This window comes from Cebidichthys violaceus, unplaced genomic scaffold (genome assembly GCF_023349555.1).
Source record: "Cebidichthys violaceus isolate CVI_PGR_0920_01 unplaced genomic scaffold, fCebVio1.0.p SCAF_10, whole genome shotgun sequence".
Lineage (NCBI taxonomy): Eukaryota > Metazoa > Chordata > Actinopteri > Perciformes > Stichaeidae > Cebidichthys > Cebidichthys violaceus.
In genome coordinates, this window is record NW_027176263.1 from 13,674,654 (window position 1) to 13,686,350 (window position 11,697).

An 11,697-nucleotide genomic window follows, 5' to 3' on the forward strand; every position below is an offset into this window, starting at 1 on the left:
ACTGTTACTCCCTTAAAAAGTTTTCATTTACGCACACATAAGCACTTCATGAACGTAAACTGGTCTCAACTACTGCTGATATCACCTTCCTCTCCTAAAGATGGTGCAGGTTGGACTGGGATTGCTTATAATGAAACTAAGATACACGTAAATGTACTAATCCCTAGTAGCTTACTGCTTCCTTTTGCTGATGTGTATTCTTTCAAATAATCATAACTCATAACCCAACATTTTGAAAAAAAAAACATGGTTATTATTATTTGCATCTTCACTTTGAACCATGAGAGGGAAAACAGCCACTAATACAGGCTTTTCTTTTTCTTGTACAAACAATTTACCCACAGTTGTAATGCATGGCAAGATTTGGGCTTTTCACATTTGGTGTCAGTAGGCATAATCATATTATACATGCTGAAAATGCAATTATGTGTGACAATCGGAACAGAACAGCAAGAATAGCAGCTCTCTGTCTGAGCGTGCATGCTTTTATTGATTTCATAATTGAACTGGTTAAGAGATGCTGCGCAAAGTGAATGTGTGTTACGACTTGATGTCAAAGATCACTTGATGAGCCCTTGCGAGGCCATGGCCATAAGAGGTTTACATGCGAGGAGGAAGAGTAGATGGGAAATTGTTGCTTTGCAATCTCATTATTTCACAGTTCAGAAACAGAGACAAAGACAATTTCATTACTGGCAGAAGGTGCACACGAATGTAGATTCTTTGCATAGTCTGCAAATAAAGAATGTTTGTGCTTAATGTTTCCTTCATACATGTCAGCTTCATTCAGGCTGACACCCATGGTTGAGACACACACACACACACACACACACACACACACACACACACACACACACACACACACACACACACACACACACACACACAGAGAGATGGCCAGTAAACTAAAGCAATAGCAGCTATGATGAACCTACTGCGCCACAATAATAACGTTGAAGTTTGCAGATGGAAAAAGGCCCACTGACAAGTAAATAAATCTATCATTGTATTCACGCAAGCCTTAATTCAGCAGAATTGCTGATGTGGAATTCTAAATTGACAGATAAGTATTACTCCCCACAACATAATTGTCTTTCACATATTTGGAGTACAGCGAAACCACCAATTTGTGATTTGCATGCAATGCAACCTCTATCTGGGGAATAATAAGGAGAAATCTTTTCTTCTTTGCATTCCTTTCTCATTTTGCAGGTATGTAGTAAAGGAGCAAGAGATGAGCACAGCATGTTGTAATAATACAGAAACATCGAACAGCTGCTTAACATCTGTTACATGCACAGCTTTAGCTTACGCTCATATTCTCTGTAGTGAGTGGGATCCAAAATGGATCAAAAGAGACTATTATTACATGAAATTGAACACATATGTATAAGCCTAAATGCTGTATTTATTTGATTAGATGTATTTAAAGCAAAGCAAAACATGTCCCTTAAAATACTTGTGCGTGTCAACTGCAAATCAAAAGTATTTAACATATAAAATGAGTGAGTGACACTTAAGAGGTGCCCCTGAGCAAGGCACTTAAACCCCAATAGCTGCTCATTGTTTCAACAACTGTTATTGTACTGGGAGGCTCCCAGTTGTGAATATCTGAGAGAAACTATGAATGTATGGGAAGGCATTGCTGAAAATGTGCATTCGTACATGAATGTTTGCACTGCAGTTTTGCAAACAATGCAAATTCAAAAGATAAAACACCACAGATAGTCTATAAATATGAATATTGATGAAACAATTATTTAGGAAAGCCTACACAATTAAACAAAAGGAAATTAATCAAGTAAACTAGTTTTGACAAGACTGTTTTTCCTAAGTAAAGTTAAAGGGCGCAATATGTTCTCTAAACTTTCCCCACTTTTTCTCCTATGTATCTTTCAGCATCATTTGTTTGTCTCTCATGGGTTCTTTCAGTGTTTCACTGATCTCTTGTGTCACTACGGCCCCTTTTTTAAATGTGTTTTCCCTCTACACCTTTGCTTCTTTTTCAGCTTTTTTTAGATACAATATGGTGTTTAGCAGGGTCAGGTATTTCCACACTATACTGTAGCAAAAATGAATCTATTTTTGCATCTAATTTACAATCCCTATAACAACATATCACACTATTTTTTTTCTGTGAAGGCTCTGTTGTGATATTGGTGTCAAGTTAGCAGGTCGGGGTACACTTCAAGAACCCAATTATCTCTGAGGTTATTAAGTTATACTTCACATTGTTTCATTATTTCAGCATGGCTGGTGGGCTTCTAGTTCCATGGCGGTAAAGTAGCAAAATCAGTGGACAGCATCCTGGCACTCCGATTTTAAGTCCTGTGTTTGTGTCCCACAGTTTTGTTGAGTTATGTTGAAGTTACGTTAGTGATGTTTGTGACATGTTTTCTGTACTCATTTTACCTTACACTGTGTACATTTTACTTAGCCCAATCATGATGTTTTTCCTAAACTTAAGTTGTTTTGTTGCCTGAACCTAGATGCAAAATGTGTTTGTTTTAACTATGTGTTTATTGCCACCATCATGGAACGTTGTGCTGGGCGACCCCTGTGCGAGATGATGCTGATGTCTTTTGGTCATGTCAGTATGCCAACATGTTTTCAATGCTAATGCTAATATGCGGATGTTTAGCAGATGAGGCTAACCTGCTCAACACTATACTTTTAGTTTATTACATTCAATAAGTAAACATATGATACACATATACTATCTTCTTCAAGTATATATACTGTAAACATATAATACATTCCATCTCATTATTCCATTGATTCCAAATCAATATCTTGTGACATTTTAATACATTGTAATATTTAATACATTCTTCAAGGTGTGCTTTTAATCATACTAAACATGCTTCTAAACTTAAATCCTTCACAGTATCCTTGCACCTTTTTGAATATGTTTGGATAACATTGCACGGACATAGCATACATGCTTTTGTAACCTTGAGGTCAAAATAGGCTCTAACAGTAGGCCATTGGAAATGAATAGGAAGAGTTGGCCTTGAAAATATCAAAGAAGCCCATTGGAGCCATTAGGAGCTCTTTCCTTGAATAGTCTAGTAGTCAAACAACAACTGTATATTATATTGACCAGTCATGGTGATGATGTACATTAGCCACAGCCTTTATTGAATTGATGAAACGTTTTTTCTATAGGAGGATTACAGGGATTGACTTGCTCAGCGGAATATCACCAAACAACATCATTATATATTATGTGAATTCAATATTTGTAGGCTACGCCAACGACGTGACTGGGATATCGCAGTGAAATTGGCAACAGATTAAAGGCCACATGAGGTTTTGTTCAGACATTCATGGTTCCCAGATGATGTGTTCTAATGTATTTAGTGATGCCCTGAAAATTTGTCTTGAGCCATCATCAGGTCAAACTTTCAATTCGTCCAGAATTTTACTGGTGTACCAAATACCTTCAACACTAATGAAATTCCCATCAGCTGTATCCGTACTTTGTGTCTAGACAAAACTGAGCTACTGTTCCTCCCGGGGAAGGGTTGCCCACACCGGGACCTGTCCATCACCATTGATGATACCGTGGTGACGCCAACTCGGACTGCGAGGAACCTGGGTGTGACCTTGGATGACCAACTGTCATTCTCGGCAAACATTTCATCCGTTACACGCTCCTGCAGATTCCTGCTCTACAACATCAGGAGGATTTGTCCCTTCCTGACTGACGAGACGGCGCAGGTGCTAATCCAGGCTCTTGTCATCTCCCGCCTGGACTACTGCAACTCTCTACTCGCCGGAGCCCCAGCGTCGGCCATAAGGCCTCTGGAGCTTGTCCAGAAAGCCGCAGCTCACCTGGTGTTCAATCGCCCCAAGTTCTCCCACACAACTTCCCTTCTCTGTTCTCTACACTGGCTACCTGTAAGAGCTTGCATCCAGTTTAAGACTCTGGTGCTAGCCTACAGGGCAGTGAAAGGAACAGCTCCTTCCTATCTCCAGTCTTACCATATTAGCATACCAACATTTTCTCATTAGCACTACATTACATTACATTACATTACAGTCATTTAGCAGACGCTTTTCTCCAAAGTGACTTACAATAAGTGCATTCAACATTGGTAATCAAAAGAAGTACTAGTCACCAGAAGTCATAAGTACATTTCCTTTTCCAAACAAGCATCTAAGAGCATGAAGCAGAGCATAACTCAGAGTCAAAGTACAGTGCAGAAAGAAGAAAAACAGTTAGTGCTATAAGTAGTACAAATACAATAAGTGCAACAAGCTAGTATGAATACAATAAGTGCTAAGTGGAAGGCTCAGGGTAGCACTTCCTGAAGAGGTGGGTTTTCAGCCTGCGCCGAAAGATGGGCAGCGACTCCGCTGTCCTGACGTCAGTGGGGAGTTCATTCCACCACTGTGGGGCCAGGACAGAAAACAGCCGTGACCGGGTCGATCGGCCGCAGGGACCTCTGAGCAACGGGGCGACCAATCGCCCCGAGGCAGCCAAGCGAAGTGGTCGAGCGGGGGTGTAAGGCTTGACCATGGCCTGGAGATAGGAAGGAGCTGTTCCTTTCACTGCCCTGTAGGCTAGCACCAGAGTCTTAAACTGGATGCGAGCTCTTACAGGTAGTCAGTGTAGAGAACGGAGAAAGGAAGTTGTGTGGGACAACTTGGGGCGATTGAACACCAGGCGAGCTGCGGCTTTCTGGACAAGCTCCAGAGGCCGTCTCGTCAGTCAGGAAGGGACGAATCCTCCTGATGTTGTAGAGCAGGAATCTGCAGGAGCGTGTAACGGATGAAATGTTTGCCGAGAATGACAGTTGGTCATCCAGGGTCACACCCAGGTTCCTCGCAGTCCGAGTTGGCATCACCACGGTATCATCAATGGTGATGGACAGGTCCCGGTGTGGGCAACCCTTCCCCGGGAGGAACAGTAGCTCAGTTTTGTCTAGACACAAAGTACGGATACAGCTGATGGGAATTTCATTAGTGTTGAAGGTATTTGGTACACCAGTAAAATTCTGGACGAATTGAAAGTTTGACCTGATGATGGCTCAAGACAAATTTTCAGGGCATCACTAAATACATTAGAACACATCATCTGGGAACCATGAATGTCTGAACAAAACCTCATGTGGCCTTTAATCTGTTGCCAATTTCACTGCGATATCCCAGTCACGTCGTTGGCGTAGCCTACAAATATTGAATTCACATAATATATAATGATGTTGTTTGGTGATATTCATGTTTAGTATGATTAAAAGCACACCTTGAAGAATGTATTAAATATTACAATGTATTAAAATGTCACAAGATATTGATTTATGGAATGTATTATATGTTTACAGTACATGTACTTGAAGAAGATAATATATGTGTATCATATGTTTACTTATTGAATGTAATAAACTAAAAGTATAGTGTTGAGCCGTGAGGGAGAAACAGGGACCTTTTGAGATGACCATGACCATATGGTGATGAGTTTGGAGAGGCCGGCTACAGGAATGTGAGAAGGAGTGAACAGTGGGGGAAGGAGACGTGTTGATTAAGCGGAGATGTTGGGGAATACAGCCCTATGGAACGAGGGGGGGTTCACTCCAGATGAGGAGGGGCGGAGCAGGCCAAGGAGGTCAACCGAGAGTGGACACTGTCCGAAGCCAGGAGGGGACAGTTAGATTTCAGCCAATCACAAAGCTGATAATGGGCTTTTACAGTTTCAGGCGGAGACTGTAAAGTATAAGACATTATTGCCGAGGATTTCTCTCGAGTTATCGACGCTGCCATTTTACAGTGAACAAGGGCGCTGGGCTGTTGGATGGAGCGTGTGTTAACTCTGATCCGCGGAACATATTCTATCGATAGCATACTTCAGTTTGTAATTGTTTAGCTCCTGTTAGTTATTAAATACTTTTTGATTGTAAACCGGACCCAGCTGGTTATTTGATACGACTCTGCTGACGAAAAGTACAGTAGAGAGCGTGACCTGCGGTCTTCCTTAGTGAGAGAGGTAAACCTCCAGCAGTACTCATTCAGTATAGATAACAACTCACTCTAAAGTTCTTGTTTTGTTGTATCAAGACGTGCTGGAAAATCTGTATTCCTACCACATTCTGGGGAGCAGAGGGAACTGTAACTGAGTGAAACAATTACAGGGCCTTTGCCGCGTAGATGCTGTTTGGCTTCTCAATGGCCACGTTTGCCTTGAAAGTTCAACTCTGAAAGTAAGCAACATTTTCAGACAGAACGGCACAATAATCCTCAGTACAATCTGTGAAATGCACTCATAAATAATACAGAAGGTGTTTCGCTGCAAATTGCTTCTATGCCACTACAAGTAGTAGGGGAAAAAAGTAGTTTGCTCTCATTGTTTAAGATTACTATATCATGCTTCTGGGTTATTACATTTTGTAAAGGGGCAAAAAACAATCATTATTATATCAAATGCATTGTATTGTATGAAGTGGCTGTACTAGCCTATTGCAAACTGTTCTCGCCAAAAAGAGACGCCATTGGTTGCTTTTTCAAATCCAAATCCAGAAAGCTGAGAAATACCTGAATAAATGGGTGGAGACAAATAACAAATGTAGACACTTCCATACAGGACATGAGGGGTCACTGAACAGTCTGCTGAGATAAAAAAAAAAAAAAAATGATGTTAAATATAAGCTGTGGCCTTCACAGCCACCAGATCCTAAGCCAAATGAACAAAGTGCTAGAAAGCACTCTCCACCACTAACATAAAAACACTAGATGAGGGAAAACCTTTTAGAAGAAAAGGTCTTCAGTTCCTGAAAAAGGTGTGATGTTTCAAAACATTCTCATACTAATGCATGATAAACTGCAGCTTGGTTAGTGGCACTAAGCTTCAAACTAACTGTACTACGTGTCAGTGACGGCACTTACATTCATAGTGTCTTTTCAAAATAAACTTCCTTCTTCACATAAAGTTAGGATTAGGCAACAAAACCTCACCTTGCACTTTGTAATACGTCAGTTGCTCTGCCGATGGTTGCTAAAAGGCTACTGTCGCCTACAGTTATTTTTAATTTGAAATATAGGTTATTTTGCTCTGTTTGGGACTGTCTCAGTACTCCACAATGCTTCCCACGGAAAAGTTGAGAAAAGCGGCATTGAGCTGCACTTTATCAGGAGTGATGAACTTAACATTTGTGTGGACAATACGCGTTTTAAGCTGATTTATGGCTGATCTGAAGTGTTTTCAGTTAGTTTTGATTTTTCACCAAAACCTCCCAGATGGGGTCTGAATGGAATACTACCATATCAGCAGAGCAGTACCGAAATGAACAGCAGACTGAAGGGCAGGTACATTTCTCTTGAAATATTAAGACATAATTCTCAAAATCCCAGAGAGCACATATTATGTGGGAAATGTTTTAAATGTGCAGAAAGTTTTGAACATGAGCAGAACATAAAAGTTGATCTACAGGAGAATTCATATTTGAAAGCATTACAGAACAGATGAAAGCCGGACTGCATTATATTCCATTATATTTTGAATCATCCTCCGATGCCTGATTTTGTGTTTACCTTCACATAAATAAAGACATTTCCACCAAAAATGTATGCAGAAAACGCACAAACTGCTACATAAAACAAACCACCAGATTGCAGGAATTTGACCCCAAGTTTGACCCCAAAAATGAAGCTATGACAGCATATTGAAACCATGAGAGTGGAGACCCTCATATGTGGTAAAACCCCATTCTACATGTTCCACTGTTCCTCCTGTTACTAGACTTCAATTTCACCTTTCATCAGCGCTTTGTATGCTGCTGTGGTCCCGTGAGGGTTTATCAGAGACAGCGAACACTCATTGGTCCCGGAAGCAAGGCATTAGTGTCAGGAGTGCTCATATATATATATATATATATATATATATATATATATATATATATATATATATATATATATATATATATATATATATATACGCAGCGACTCTGACACGCTTCCTGCCCTCCGCTCATGTGGAGAGGGCTCATATAGGAGCCCTGCCAACACATGAGCAGAGGATGAAAGACGGTAAATAATCGTAGCAGCATTTAAACAGTTCCTGCTGGAGATGAACACAACATCAAATATTGCATCTATAGAGTCACAATGAGCCAACCGCACATTGTGGCATATGGCAATGTGACTTGATGGGTTTCAACATTTTCAGCAACAGGAGTATAGTCAGGGATTACATGATGACATGGTCCACAATATGTCTCCTTAATTCACATTATTGAAGCTGCTTTTTCTTCCTTCCTCTGGACGTGTACATTAAGTGAACTGTTCGCTCAGACGCTCTTTTGTTCGCCCCAAGGTTATTGCAACAGACAAAACCGCCGTTCATCTGATTGCTACCATTGGCGACCTTCAGATTGCTCACCTTGTTTTTCTACCTCTCCGCTCTCTTATCGCTGTGGGTGTGTTTAGATAATTAGGATTCTGATTGAGAGGGCTGAGCAAAAAAAAAAAAAAACACCTGGCCTTTCATTAGCGGAGTGAAATATCTTCTTACTCAAGTAGAAGACTTTCACTTACTGGCAGCTAACTGTGTTTCTGGGCCCAGTGCGATGATTGCTTTCTCATTTTGTTAACTGTTCCCCATTGGCTGTGGGGCTCTGCTGTGTTTCACCCCCCCCCCCCTTTCATTCATTTGAGCTCATGATTGCTGGTGTAAGCCTGTGAATCCCAATGGTTGTAGGTATATTATTGCTGAGGCTGGATATCATAGTGTCTCTTCTTTATTACTTTTCCATCCTTTCAAACATACCAGAGAGGTATACGTTTTTTTGTTGCTCTGTAATGCCCCAATTCTTAATATACAATGATGTTAAGAATAGTTAAATACTGTGACATGATTAATAGAAGGCTTCAAACGGACCCCATGATCGGTTTTGGCCGACACTGATTGGTAATTGGCCCAAAAAATCCTGATTGCCGCACCCTTACCATACAAGCTGCCATTTTGCTGCATCACATAGCAAAGCAAATCACATCATGAAGCCGCAGTAGAAAAGATTGTCCAAAATAATAAGAGGACCCAGGCCTGTAGCCCACACAGAGTTGAGGAAAAGCCACACACCCCACTGGGGCAGTCCGGGAGATGTGTGCAACGATCACCTTGTGAGCGTCTGACATTTAGGTTTTTGGACTGTAAAATTGCAGTGCAGTGACCAATGAACGGTGTAAGGGCCATTTAGAGATGCACTTCAACAACTAACAGTGCAACAGGACAATGGAGGGTTTTCATTCAAATACCAGTAATACCACAATGTAGTGTGGCCTGTATGTAACAAAGTGGATTGTAAGGTTGTAAAGGTAGCACATCTGACTTCAAAGCAGGAGACCAGTTTGCACCTTAGAGCAGCATTTACCATTCGTTTTTTTAATCAAACCTAATCTAAGATTTAGTAATAAACACCTTTTTTTTGCTTATTGGTCGTAAAAAATATGTCGTCATTGAATGAAATCAAAAGTTTTGTAGGATCGGTAAGTATTGATGGGGTAATGTAACAACAACTATGTCTTATAGTCTATGGTGGCGAACAAAGCCAACTCGCTCGCCCGCTTCCGTCACTTCAGTGTTCCTATTTTATGAGGTCAAAATGCATGTTTTTGTTGAAATCATTTGTATTCCCAACACTTCCATCCAATTGAGTCATAAAAATGGAATGGTGTCATAAATGGAAGTGCACAAAGATGGGAGTAGAATCCCCGTCGTTTTGTGTGTCAGATAAATCTTTTGACTTCCTGGCTGTGATCCAATCTCTCTCTCACATTCTCCCGCAGCTGCTGCATGTAAACTTCTTGTTATAAACATCTTCCATCCATTACACCGGCTATCGGGGAAAACAATACACATTTCTACTGTTGTTGTGAAACTGAGGGATGTATCAGTGAGGTGATGAGGCCTCAAGGCAGAGCTGACTGACGGGCTGGGTCAGTCTCACTGATTAATCAACCAGCAGCATGTCAGCATGTCAGCAGTCATGGCTGCGGAGAAACACACACGTGGATTGTTGTCGACATTATGGGGATGGAGGAGTGGCCCTCAGGCAAGGAGCTGCACTTGTGGCACCCCTCTGGGGCTTTAGACTCCAGGTGCCGGCAAGCAGGCCAGTCTCACCCGGCTCTCTCACCCCTATCTCTCTGCTCGCAGCCATCTGCGGGGGGAACGTTGAGCCATGAGAAAACCTCAGCTGGCCATGCATGGTAATACAAGCGAAGATCAGAGTGAGAACTGTGGGGCTGTGGTTGTAATGCTTACATAATGTAATACATCATAATCCAACCCAAGTTGCTATTAAATGCAGTGTCAATGCAGCTAACTTGTGCAAAGCTCACATAAGGAATTACATACTCAAGGTTGTGCCATGCTGTGCTAATTGTCGCTTTGGGCGCAGCCATTTGATCTGTGTTGTCATCTGACTTTTTGTAATAGTGTCACAATTAAGTAAAAGGTATATAAGTAAATAAGTAAAGGTATATTTTAGCCTCATTCTAACTTGGGCTCTCACAATATCAGATATTCCCTGAACGATTATCAAGGCCAAAAAAATAACGACATCATCGCGATATCTGTAGAAAATTTGAAGAAAAAAATAAATTTATCAGTCAAACTTTTTTTTGTCTATTTTTTGGAAAATAAATTAAACTCAAAATATTAGTGTAGGGAGGTGAAGAGAGAGTCTGTAACCATGACTGTATATAAAATGATTGAAGAGATGCTGGGTTATGTACACGATGTAAGCATTATTAACATGACATCAGTATTTAATTTTTTTATATCAGGGTTATTGTAAACAATGCAAAAATAGTTTTCAGCCGAGTATTTTGCATCAAAACTATTCATACCGGCAGCGACAGATATTTGCGACAGTTGCGTCCCTTTTTCAATAAAAGGTTTGAATAGATTTGTGCAGGCAGAGGACTAACTGTCGGGATCATATTGAGAAGCGTCTGGCAGTTTGTCTGATGTAAATTGTTGTATAGCCTATGCTACGGTAAGATATGTTGTTGAGATTCCTTTTCAGCAAAATGCTTGACGTAATTTTGAAATCCCCCTGAAGCCTCTGTGCTGTTGTTTCATAATGGTAGCTGCAACTCAACCAATTCAGCACAATGTGATTGGTTGATGCCTTTACTCGCGGTGCAAAGCTCATAAAAATAGACTTTGCTCCTAAATTGAAATACACTTCTTTTTTGCAGAGTAATATTTGTGTTCTGTGTTAAAGTACTCATGACGGCATTCCAAATTAAGTCCAGACCAAAGTGACGGTGAAGTGACAACCAATATAAGCCCCTTGCATGCTAAAAACTGTTGCCAAGTCCATTCCTGCATTAATTGAATAAACTTAAACATTTAAAAAATCTAAACGCAATACAGTGTAATGCAGAGTTTGTATATTGTACCGATGGAGTTTGTCAGAAACAAATGTAAACTGCTATACTCACTGTAGATATGATCGTTAATTAGTGCTGTTGTGAAAGCTTCACAGGCCTTTCACTCCACACGGCTCTGAAGTAGCATTTGAAGGGCCTCATTAGCTGTGAAAAATCATGCCTCTGTGTCACCGCAACACAGTAGGGAAGTATTCGCTAACATCTTGTCTGCGTAATAGTCAACACCTGCCACCAAGCAATGGTTTTATTGCTGCGCCGTGGATGCTCTTGCTGAGAAAACTCACTGTATGGATGAGACCA